A 12,808-nucleotide genomic window follows, 5' to 3' on the forward strand; every position below is an offset into this window, starting at 1 on the left:
ACTAGTGGGTTTTGTAACCTTGATAGAGCAGCACGTAGTGAGAGGGCTGGTGATAAGGGGGGCGGGTACAGTGTTAAAATCTGGCGTTTTCCCGCTACATTCGTGGGTCCCTTCAATTATTAAGAACAGCAGATGGTTAGCAAGAGGGTTAATATTAACTTGGCAAAAAGTCGCCCCCTTGTCTTTTTATCAATAATTATACCCTCTAAGGGGTTGTGAGTAGTAATTGTATTGATAGCTGGAATTGGGGCAGTAGGGGGCCTTAACCAGAATTCAGTACGAGTAATAAGCGCGTACTCGTCGTTTGTGCATACATCATGAATGCTGTTAGGGCTCACATGGTCAAGAGTAGTCTTTGTAGGGTATTTTGCAGTTTACTCGCTGTCGGTAGGGCTGTTTTTTTATGGGTGCTCAATAATAAACAAAACAAGAATGGGCGGTCAGATTAGTAGAGCCGCGAGGGGTATAGGGTTTACTGATACTGATGGGGATGCCTCCTTTCCTTGGCTTTCTAGCGAAAGTATTGGTGTTTCTAATGAGAGGAAGGGCTGTAATCGTGGCTTGTATTATAGGTTCAGTAATCAGGCTAAAATTCTACATTGACTTTTTTTATAGGATAGTAATAAAAAGGTTAGTAGACAAAAACAAAGCAGAATTCAAGATTATGTGGAGGATAGTGATCGGGGCTAACCTAGCAGGGGGGGCATTGATCTTGGTGAGATTTATTTAGAAACTGCTTTTAGGCCAGGGGCGTTTTGATTTCGGCTCAAAAAGAGTGGGTAAAACCACAAAAGTATGATAAAAAGGTAATTTAAAATAAAATATTTTGTTTCAAACATAACTATAGGTAGTTGTTACCTCCTTTTTGTAGAATGGTACTTTAAAAAAAAGGATTGGTTTGCATCTAATTATTAAGCCTAGGTATTTCATTCTTAAGTGAGGAAGTTAATTAACATAATAGGGCTGCTAACTTTGTTATAAATGGCTTGTACCATTTTTCCTTATAAAAAAGTAGTTTAATTTAAGAACGATAGGTTGTGGGGCTATTAGTGGTGTCAACCCTTTTTTAGCTAGATATAGTTTAAAATAAAATATTGGCTTTGGGAGCTAAAGACACTTCCATAAGTTTTCTAGAAGAATGGTTATGGGGTTAAGAGTTGCGTTTGTCTGCATTGTGTCTTTTTTGTTTACGGGGTTATTTATGCTACTAAGGGAAAAGCGGGGTCTAGACCGAGAAAAGTGCAGTCCATATGAGTGTGGATTTGAGCCTATTGGAAGAGCTCGGAGGCCCTTTTCTATCCGATTCTTTCTAGTAGCAGTTTTGTTCGTCGTGTTTGATGTAGAGGTAGTGCTGTTAATACCTTTTGCCTACATGTTCTTTTACGGTAAGAGAGTGTTAGGGATTTTGTCCTCAAGGGGTTTCCTTCTTATCTTGTTTGGGGGTCTCTACCACGAATATCGTGAGGGGTCTTTGGAATGAGTAGGTTAATACTAGAAGTGGCATTTATGCGAAACGAATTTTGATGAGAGGTGATTGTAAGAGGCTTACTTTTGCTGTTGGAAGTGTATTGTGTGTACCTGTGGTTTTCACGTCGAGAGTGCTTCTTAAGGAAGTATGGGACCAATGAAAGTTCTCAAGGATCTAATAGAAGGTTTGAAAAGGCATATCTTACTATAGCGTATAGGGAAAAAAATATTAAGAGGCTAAAATCTAGTGCGGCTCTAAGGGCTAATAAGGCTAGATGATTGGCTTCTAAGTAAGGATAAATAAAATGATAAAAATACTAAAAAAGGAAGAAGTAGGGGGTTATGGAGAAGTGGAGTCCTGGTGACGTCGATGGCTGTGATCAACAAATCACAAAGATATTGGAACCCTTTATCTGTATAGCGGAGTCTGAGGAGGGTTGTTTGGAGCAAGGTTGAGGTTAATGATCCGAATGCAACTGGGGCATCCTGGAGCAGTGTTCTTAAAAAGAGATTGATTCTATAATGTGGTGGTTACAACGCATGCCTTAATAATAATTTTTTTTGCTGTGATACCTATCTTAATTGGAGCTTTCGGTAATTGGTTGATTCCTCTGCTAGTAGGAGGTAAAGATATAATTTACCCGCGAATAAACAACTTAAGTTATTGACTATCTCCTAATGCACTATATTTACTAATACTGTCCTTTAGAACGGATAAAGGAGTTGGTGCTGGATGAACTATTTACCCCCCTTTATCTGTGTACCCCTATCATAGGGGCCCTAGGATGGATGTTCTTATTGTGTCACTACATCTAGCTGGGCTCAGCTCTCTAGTGGGGGCTATTAACTTTGCTAGGACCAATAAAAATATGCCAGTGTTAGAAATGAAAGGAGAACGAGCGGAGCTTTATGTTTTAAGGATTAGAGTTACTGCAGTTCTTTTAATTATTTCAATTCCGGTTCTAGGAGGGGGCATCACAATAATCTTGTTTGACCGAAACTTTAACACAACTTTTTTCGATCCCGCAGGAGGGGGGGACCCCGTTTTGTTCCAACATTTGTTTTGATTTTTTGGGCATCCGGAAGTGTATATTCTTATTCTACCTGCCTTTGGTGTGATATCAAAAGTAATTATGCATTGCTCTGGAAAAGAAGCGGTTTTTGGTCTAATTGGGATAGTATACGCAATAATCGGAATTGGAGGGTTAGGGTGTATGGTGTGGGCTCACCACATGTTTACCGTAGGTCTTAATGTTGATACTCGAGGCTATTTTTCTACCGCAACTATAGTAATCGCTGTTCCAACAGGGGTGAAAGTATTCAGATGACTGGCAACTATAGCAGGAAGAAAATTCAAAATAAAGCCTGCCGCCTACTGAAGTACTGGGTTTCTGTTTTTATTCACCGTGGGAGGGCTAACAGGGGTCTTACTGTCTAGGGCTTCTATGGATGTGTCTCTACACGACACATATTATGTGGTGGCTCATTTCCATTATGTGCTAAGAATAGGGGCGGTGTTTGGGGTGTTCTGTGGTCTTAACCATTGGTTGCCAAATTTTGTTGGAGTATGCTTTAATAAGAAATGGAGGAAAGCCCATTTTATAGCAATATTTTTTGGGGTAAATACTACCTTCTTTCCTCAGCATTTCTTAGGCCTAAGAGGAATGCCTCGACGGTATATAGACTACGCTGATATTTATGCTCACTGACATTGGGTGTCTTCTTATGGGTCCGCTGTGTCTTTTGGGTCTCTAATATATTTTAAGTTCCTTCTATGAGAGGCTCTAGTAAGCCAGCGAGGGGTTGTATTTAGTGGGGGTTTATGTGGTGAAATAGACTGAGCAGGTACCCGAGACCTTTATCCAGGAAGGAAGCATGTTTATAGCCAATTGCCATTTGTGTGAACTAACCCTTATAACACGTGTATCACTTATATTTATAAGAAATCGCGTAATCAATAATTTAAAGTCATGTTAATAGATGTTTTTTCTAGATTTGATGCTCACAGCTATAACTTAATTTGGTTGTCTATGCCGTTATGGTTGCTGTCTTCTATAGTGCCAATAACCGTGCTATTTAGAGACGTGTACACTAAGGGTAGAAGTACGAGCTCTTTTCGGAGTTTGGTGCTATCCTTTACTTATTCGATGATTCGATTGAACGGAAAGGGACTAAAGCTATCTGGGTTTCCTCTAGTAATAAGGGGTCTGTTCATGATAATTCTGATACTAAATCTGTCTGGAAACTTTCCATTCTTTTTCCCTGTAAGAGGGCAGTTTGTGTTCGGGTTCTCCTTTGCTTTGTCTATTTGAACTTGTTTAGTTTTATCTAGTCTTTTATGCAGATTTGAGCAGGGGTTGATGAGTCTCGTTCCAACAGGTTGCCCGTTAATCCTTGTGCCTTTTATAGTAGTGGTTGAGCTAATTAGTGGCATACTTCGCCCTTTAACATTAGTTTTACGTCTGACACTAAATCTGGGAGCTGGTAAAGTAATTCTAACTATATGCAGGAGAGAGTTAGTAGTTAGCTGGTTAAATAGCAGAAGGCTGCTTACAGGAGTTGGGGGTATTAAAGGGTTAATAATGGGCGGAGGTGTTTTTGGAGCCGCTGAAGTTGCAATCGCGTGTATTCAGTGTTATATTTTTTGTGTCTTATTGTGTCTCTATACGGAGGATCATAGAAGGTAGGTAGTTTTAAAAGCTTTGCTGAAGCGACGGCCTTGTAAGTCGTAGAAAACTATGTGTTTTAAAGCTATGATTTGAATAAAATTCCTAGGAGTTTTCTTAATAAGTATAGGCTGTTTTGTAATCTTCCGTATAAACAAACACCTTTTGTGTTTATTTGTAGGGCTTGAAATAATAAGACTAGGCTTATTGTTTGTAACCCATGTGTTTCTAATAAATCAGTTTTGGTTAATTTTACTAATTCTATGTTTAGCTGTTTGCGAAGCCAGAATTTGCTTGGCCCTTCTGGTTATGGTGATGCGACTATGCGGAGACGATTTGATGTCAAGGTTACTAAGAGATGGCTCGTAAAAATAGTATCATACAATTAAAAAGTAACTTAGGGTTACTTTTACTGATTCTGATTGGATACTTATTTATTCTTAGAGGGAGGACCTTTGGAAAAGCTTATTTATTGGAAGTTACTGTTTGAGAGAGTAATTGTCTCTCATTTAGCTTCAGAGTTCTACTAGATAGCGTAAGAATAGTCTTTGTTGGGACGGTTTTGGTAATTAGAGGAAGTGTAGCAACCTACTGCAAGTGGTATATAGCTGGAGAGCCATACTACAAGCGGTTTATGGGATTAGTATGGTTGTTTGTGCTGTCTATAGTGTTTATAATCTTAGTTCCTAATTTAGTAATACTTTTAATTGGTTGAGACGGGCTAGGGCTCACCTCATTCCTATTAGTGGCTTATTACCAGAACAATAAGAGGTTATCTGCGGCTATGTTGACAGCTTTGACTAATCGAATTGGGGATGTTTTTGTACTTTTTAGAGTTTCTATTTTTTTAAGAGAAGGGGGGTGGTTAATTTATATATACCACCCAGTGCAGACATGGGTTAATTTAGGGTTTGTGGTAGTTCTTGCAGGTATAACTAAAAGCGCACAAATGCCGTTTTGCGCATGGCTACCTGCTGCCATGGCGGCACCCACACCGGTCTCCTCTTTGGTGCATTCTTCGACATTGGTGACAGCTGGGGTTTATTTGATTCTTCGCTCTTTTTATATTATCAGAGCTAATCCCTTTGTGACTCAAATACTTATAGTCTTAAGACTATTTACTCTAATATTAGCGGGGTCAAGGGCTGTGTTTGCGTTTGACCTAAAAAAGGTAATCGCACTCTCGACTTTGAGGCAGTTAAGGTTAATAATATTCTCGATTTCAATCCTTCTTCCGTCTGTAGCTTTTTTTCATTTAGTAACCCATGCGGTATTTAAAGCTTTGTTGTTTCTAGGCGCAGGGGGTGTTATTCATAGAAACCAAAGAATCCAAGATATCCGGGGGTTAAGAAGCTTGTGGCAAGGATTACGCGTAAGAATGGGTGCAATAACGGTTGCAATTGTGTCCTTGAGAGGGGCCCCGTTTATAAGAGGGTTTTTCTCTAAAGACCTAATAATTGAGCTAAGAATGATAGACAGAAGAATAACTTATGGGTGCTATTTATTAGAGCTAACAGGTTTAATCTTCACTTCTTTTTATAGGGCACGGATTGTATTTAGAGTAATACTTGGGTCTAATTACGTTAATAGCAGAAGTTTGCGGATTAATGAGCACTTAAATATACAAACTCCTTTTCTTAGCCTGTATATTGGGGCTATTATCTTAGGAGGGGTATTAGGGAGGAAAATAGAGAGGTTTGGGTTTGTAGTAGTTCTTGAGAAATATGAGAGAGTCAGAGTATTTCTTATTCCCTTTGTAGGGTTAATTTTGTGATGAGGAGTGCTTAGAAAATTAGGGTCTAAGCCTTGGTCGTCAGCCAAACTATTAAGATTCTTTTTGAGAATGTGGCTCATAGAGAGGCTAACCTCCCACCCCAGAAAAATGGCCTTCTTTAAGGGGTCCAGGATGGTAGCTCAAAGTCTGGATCAAGGTTGACTAGAGCTATTGGGCCCTCAAGGTGCCCATAAGGGACTAGGTCAACTCAGCTGTTTGAATGAAATTGTTCAGAAAAATTATTTTACCTACCAGCTGGTAGTATGAGGGCTGGTGGTAGCGGGGGGCGTAAGCTTAATTATGTTTATATAATGAGAGTTATAGTCATATGTGTAATTTTGATGGCTGTGTTTTCGATTGTCTTAATTGCCAAGCAACCTATTTCTTTAGGGCTAGTGCTATTGAGGGGGTCTATAATTGCATGTGTGGAGGTTGCACTGGAGGTTAGAAGGTTGTTAGGGTTCTTATTGTTCCTAACTTACGTTAGGGGTGTAATAGTCCTGTTCTTGTATGTTTTAAGGATCTACCCCAATGAAGTGTATCGTTTTAATCTAGAGTTTATGGTTCTCGTCAGAAGGTGTTGTGCCAGAGCGGTCCTTATGGGTCTTATGAATTACGAGTACAGAGAAATTAGCGGGTCTTTGTTTCTAAGTTTCATGGCTGAAAGAAGCGGGTTAAGGTTATATATCCTAATAGCTGGTGTGTTACTGTTTGTAATATTAGTGGTGTCGTATTTGTGCATAAAAACCATGGTGCCTTTACGAAGAGTAAAATAAACCTAAAATAGAAGATACAGTAGCTTAATTAAAGCGTCTCATTGAAAATGAGGAAGATGGATACTTTAGTACCTTGTGTCAAATCTGTAGGAGGGTTTGATTATGGCCCTAAATTTATGGGCAAAATGCTTCTCATGATTCTAAATGCGGGCTTGAACAAATTAAGTGCAAGTTCAACATCAGTGGGGAAAATTGGTTAATAAAGGAAACTTTAACCCAGCTTTTTGACAAATTCGGGGTCAATTGATGAATGCCAGCAGCCGCGGTTAGATTCAGTTCGAATATAAATTTAAGCGGATTGGTTAGAGTCAATGTTGTGTTATAAAACTATAAAAAAACTATAGGTGCAGTGTAATGTTAACGGTTTTTTGTGGTTATATTCCTAAAGTTTTAGTGAGCTTCTAACGAATCTATGAAGTGAAACCAGGATTAGATACCCTGTTATCCATAGTTTAAAACAAAAGTTCCTCTTAACTAAACATTTGGTTGTCAAAGAGAAATAAATAGGCGGTGTCTGAGATAGAAAACAGGGGATCCTGGGTGTTAAAGGATAACCCACCTACATTTGAGCCTTGTCTTATTAGTGCGTGTGTATGGTTGTTTACTCTAATATGGTGAGTGTCCGGGTAAAATTTTTGGTTATTACTGAAGCTAACTCTTATTTTACTTGCTGAGTTCGGTAAGGTAAGTTACTTTTAGTTAGGTGCAGCTACTAGAATTGGCTATATGCCCATGTAGCACAACTTCAAAAATAATTCAGATTGACATGCAGCTTATGACAAGGTTAATCTGGGATACAGATGTAACTTAAGCAATAATTCAAAGATTGAGCTACTAAAAGGTAGCTCAACTAAGTAGACAAATAAGATAAGAAAACTTGCCTTTGAAGAAGGACTTGTAAGTAAGGGTTAAAAATAAAATTACCCTGAATACAATCAGATGAGTACTAATCGCCCGTCGCTCGCGGGGAAACCTGTGAAAAGTCGTAACAAGGTAGCAGTAACGGAAGTTGCTGCTAGGCTATAATATGCATATATAGTAAATAATATTATATTTGCCTTCCAAGCAAAAGTTCTAATGAAATTAGTGTATGCTGGCCAAATAGTTTAAGCTAAAACGTTGAGCTGTTAATTCAAAATCGCAGTAATTTGCTTTGGCTTGCTTAAGTAGTTTAGGGAAAACATAAGATTTTCATTCTTAAGTCAGATAGTATTTCTCTTAAGTTGTGCTTAGTAGTTAATGTTAATATAACTGAGAACTGCAAATTCTCCATAGTCTAGTTAGGCCTAAGCTTAGTGCCACGTGGGGGATGATCCAGTTGCTTTGATGAAGCAAAGTTCAAAAGTAGTTTTTTGGCACTTAGAACTTCGAAGCGTTATAAAGAAAAATTGTAGTAAGTAGGGCTTTGATTCCTAAAGAAAAAGTTAATCTTCTTCTTCATAAATAAGTTAAAAGTAGTTAATATATAACTTAGAATTGTCAGTTCTAGATTCCTCTTACTGAGGCTTTTTATAATTTATCTTTTTTAAAGAGACGTGCATAATTGTTTTGTGAAAAGTGCACTTGAATTAAAATAGTATAAATAAATTTTAGTACCTTTTGCATAAGGGTTTTTCAAGACAAGTTTAAGAATTTAATTTTCCCGAATAAAAGAGAGTTATTTTTTTGAGTTAAGAAATCGTGGCAGAGATTTAATTAAACTAAAGAATAGCGGCTAGATACTATTCGCGCTTTTAGATATCTGGTTGGCTTAAAAAGATGTGTAAGCATTTTCCTTAACTATTTAAGGGGTAAAATTTTTTGGGTTAAGCTGAAAAATACTAAAATTGATGTTAAAAAAAAATTGGGTTTCTATAGGCTTTAAACTGGCTATTAGATATTAGTGTATTTTAACTAAAACCAGATGGGGAAAAAAGATTAATTGGGTTATTCATTTACTTTAAAATAAGCCTATGGTTGTAGGACCAGTGACTATGATAAAAACGAGTAAAAATATTATTTATTTGGTATTACTATTTTGTTTTACCTTAAAAAACTAAAGGCTAAATAAAAGTTTTTAAACGAATTCGGCAAACTAAACTTCTCGACTGTTTAACAAAAACATTTCCTTTTGATGTAAGTAAAAGGTAGTCCCTGCCCAGTGCAACTAGAGTAATGTTTGTTGTAAACGGCGGCGTTAACGTGAGCGTCCTAAGGTAGCGCGATAATTTGCCTTTCAATTGAAGGATGGTATGAAAGGGTTAACGAAGAAGGTGCTGTGTCTGAAAATTTAATTTAAACTAACTTTAAGGTGAAGAGGCCTTTATGTAAAAGAAGGACGACAAGACCCTATGAAGCTTTATCTTAATTGGAGTTTTTGGCTCTTATACGATTTTGATGGGAGATCAGTGAAAATAAGTCTTTCACTATTATATAAATCTAACTCGTATTTCCTAACTTTATATGTGTGGCTAGCTACTCTAGGGATAACAGCGCAATTTCTCCCGAAAGATGGTATTGGAGGGGAAGATTGCGACCTCGATGTTGGCTTTAGATATCCTAGAGGCGTAGAAGCTTCTAATGGTGGGTCTGTTCGCCCTTTAAAATCTAACATGAGCTGAGTTCAGAACGGCGTGAGCTAGTTCAGTTTCTATCCTCTTTTAAAAATGAGCTAATTTTGTACGAAAGGACTTTTTCGCTAAAGCAACGCTTTGCCCTGGCTCTGTCATTGCTTAAATAATGCTACGCAATAAACTGATTAGTTTATAAAAAGGGTTGCCTTTTATGAAGCTGAAGGCCAATTAGTGGCGGTAGGGCGTGTCGTTGGTTCTTGTTAAAATTAGTATTGCTATTTTATTAAAAAATAGGGTTAAAACGGGTTGCAAATTAGGTAAAAAATAAAACAGTCTATTAATGCAGCCAAAAAGCAGCAATCACCCACCTAAAGAATAAAACAAGGGTTCTAAAAAGGCGGTGTGTAATGGATTTGTGCTAGTAACAGACAAAAAAAAACCAAACACTGTGGAAACCCTTAAGAATGAGGTTTTATAGTGTACCGCATTTCCTGTTACCGGCCGGTACAGTGACCGCAAGGCCTGTTCTCCTGTCCTTTTACACGGAAACCCTGTTGCTGATGCATGTAAAAAGCCCTTAGTTAAGATAACTTATAAGTCAAAGTAAAACTTAATTTTACTTGACATTGTGTATTTTATTGAAAATCTAGTTGCGAATGCCCATACCTGTCCAAACTTGTTTTAGATTATGCTTTACAACCTGTTGTAGATAAGGTTTTGAACCCTTTACAGTGAGTAAGCATTTTTCAGAGTCATGTGAGACTTAACCTAATTAGTGGTAGAAAAAAACAAACTTAAACCTAAATTCTAAAGCTATTTGCTTCCTGTGGTTAATTGTAAACTGCAGGAGAAATGGATCTAAGGTGTTAATTTTTTTCGTTTGCCCTAATTTTGGTTGCTCATGTGATTTTTTGGGGTTTGAAAACTAGACTATCTGTATCTTAAAATCAAAAAATAAATAGAAATCAAGTCATATGAAAGTTCCCAAAGCGTAATTCATGGGTCACTTAAAGTCTAAGCAAAAAAGTAAATCAAAAATAAAATAAAATCAAAATGACACACTAATGCCTGGGGGGGCTGATCTGGAGGGGAGGAAATAGGAAAGCAGGTTAAATAGAGGTGACAAAAATGTGGTGTGCAGCAACAAAATGAAGCTAAATAAAATTGTGAAACGTAGAAGCGTGAGCTTGTAAACAAGGTTGTGAGCGTCTTAAAAAGTAAGTGTTAACAATAGTATGTAATATTAACACGCCTAAAAGGGGGTTAGGTGGGTTATAAACTTACAAAGACTACAAGTGATGAAGTTTATGTCTGGTCCTGAGGTCCCTTTTAAGTGAGTTAGTTTCGTATAAAAGGTTTTTAAGCAAAGCAATGTTCTGTCACAGATCTGAGTGCTATAGACAATATTGTATAGGGCCTTTTTATGTAAATAAACGTGGCGTTAGGCTGTTAAATGTGCTGGTTATAGGATGGTTACATAGCAATAATTACTATATTTGCCTTCTGGGCAAAAATTTTAATGAAATTAGTGTACGCTGGGTGAATAAATTAAGCTAGAATGTTGAGCTGTTAATTGAAAATCCCAGTAATTTGCTTAGGGTATAAGATTCTTATTCTCAAGCCAGATAGCCTGTCTCTTAAGTTGTGTTTAGTTGCTAATGTTAATATAACTGAGAGCTACAAATTCTTCCTAGCTTAGTTGTACGTGGGGGGATGGCCCAGTTGCTTTGATGAAGCTAAGCTCAAAAGTAGTTTATTGCTCTGAGGTGTTATAAAGAAGTATTATAGTACGTAGGACTTTGATTCCTAAAGAAAAAGTTAAAGCTTTTCTTTATAAACAATTTAAGAGGAGTTAATTAGTTTTAGGCTCATCTCACTGAGGTTTTTTAGAATTTATCTTTCTAAAGAAATGCACACGATTGCCTCATAAAAAGCTTACTTGAAGTAAAGTGGGGCAAATAAATTTTAGTACTTCTTGCATAAGGGTAAAGCGAAGAGGCCTGTGTGTAAAAGAAGAGCAACAAGACCCTGCGAAGCTTTATTTTAATTGAAGTTTTTGGGTTTGTTAACCCAAAAGCTTATGCATAGCTTTAAGGTCTCTTTTAAGCGAGCGAGTTTTTAGCTAAAGCAATACTTTGTGACGGATCTGTAATGACATAAATAATATTGTATAATAGGCTGATTAACTTATAAAAAGGGTTCTTTTTATGTAAATGAGTGTGTTGCTTAGTGATAGATTGTTGAATGTGTTGGGCACTAGAGAGGCTGTATGAGAGTGGCTTAGGCAGGGGTTTGCTGCAAAAAAAGGCTTACTGTTAAGGGGTGTGTGAGATGGTTTTTTTTCATATAAAAACTGAGTGTTTAGAATAGACGTTGGAGGAGGGGACTTATGTCAGGGCGGAGGGGGTGACACTGTTAGGGTGCTCCCATTACCTGAAACTATTTCAGCTGTTGGAGATGCTGTTGTGAATGGTGTCGCTGAAGTTGTTCCTGATAATCAGGAGGAAGGGGGCCCCCATGCTGAGGGTGGCTATGTTCCTTTAGAAGAACAAATAGCTGTTGTGGAGCCTGAAGTCCCAGCTAATGTCTGTCAGCCAGTCGAGCAGAGAAATGTGGTTGTAAGTGAAGAAGACAGTGTTCCTGATGTTAGTAAAGACGGGGTCAGTAGTTATTAATGCTCATAGTTAAAGTTTATTGGTGTATTAATAGTTATAATTTATTAAAATAATCCATAAGATAAGCAAAATTACAGTTAATTCGTTTATTGTTAGGCTGTTATGGTCTATTTAAAAACTGGTCAATACGGGTCTCCTTACACCTAATTAACTTGGTTTTAGTGTATGCTTGAAAGGCTACAAAGCCTTTGCGGGGAGTAAGCATTCTTCAGGACCACATGAGATTCAACCTAATTATTGGCAGAGAAAGTGGTGAATTTGACCCTTAAATTCTAAGTTACTTGGGCTCTATAGCTAATTGTAAGCTGTAGGATAATGGGGATTTGAGACGTTTATTTCCTCATTTACCCCAGCTCTGGTTGCTCATGTGGTTTTCGGTTCGAAAACGAGGCGTGTATCTTAAAAATAAAAAAATTTTTGAAGCGTAAGTTGTTGGTCGCTTTAAGTCTAATTAAAAATAAAGTAAAAATGGAGCAAAAACAAAGTTGGACACTTAACACTTTGGGTGTCTTCAGAGGTGTAAAAAGGGGGGTCCAAGCTTATGTGTACTCATAAAAAAATGCGGTGTGCGGGGGGTTTGTGCCTGTATATATAACAAAAATTCATGAGGTGGCCGAGGAAGAGGTGGTGAGCTGTAAACTCATAAACAAGGTGTAGGCCTTTCTTATGAGATGGTTGGTAACAATACTGTGAATAATATTAACACGCCTAAGAGGGTTGGTCCGTGACGAAGTACTAATAAGTTGGTGAAGATTATGAATGACAGGTTCTATGATTTGCCTTGTCCTGTAAACTTAAACGCTTGGTGAAGGTTTGGCTCTATACTAGGCTTGTGCCTAATTATCCAACTTCTAAGGGGTCTTTTATTGTCAACTCATTATACTGCTCATGAAGACAT

General features: G+C 37.6%; 4 pseudogenes; all 4 read left to right on the forward strand.

Annotated features, from left to right (window-relative positions):
• Positions 1–219: 219 nt before the first annotated feature.
• On the forward strand, positions 220–734 carry LOC134702182 (NADH-ubiquinone oxidoreductase chain 2-like; annotated as a pseudogene).
• A 1,113-nt stretch (positions 735–1,847) lies between these two features.
• Positions 1,848–2,534, forward strand: LOC134702181 (cytochrome c oxidase subunit 1-like; annotated as a pseudogene).
• Positions 2,535–3,437: 903 nt separating this feature from the next.
• On the forward strand, positions 3,438–4,154 carry LOC134702185 (ATP synthase subunit a-like; annotated as a pseudogene).
• A 337-nt stretch (positions 4,155–4,491) lies between these two features.
• LOC134702186 (NADH-ubiquinone oxidoreductase chain 5-like) lies at positions 4,492–6,219 on the forward strand (annotated as a pseudogene).
• The last annotated feature ends 6,589 nt before the right edge of the window (positions 6,220–12,808 follow it).

Source organism: Mytilus trossulus, unplaced genomic scaffold (genome assembly GCF_036588685.1).
Source record: "Mytilus trossulus isolate FHL-02 unplaced genomic scaffold, PNRI_Mtr1.1.1.hap1 h1tg000414l__unscaffolded, whole genome shotgun sequence".
NCBI lineage: Eukaryota > Metazoa > Mollusca > Bivalvia > Mytilida > Mytilidae > Mytilus > Mytilus trossulus.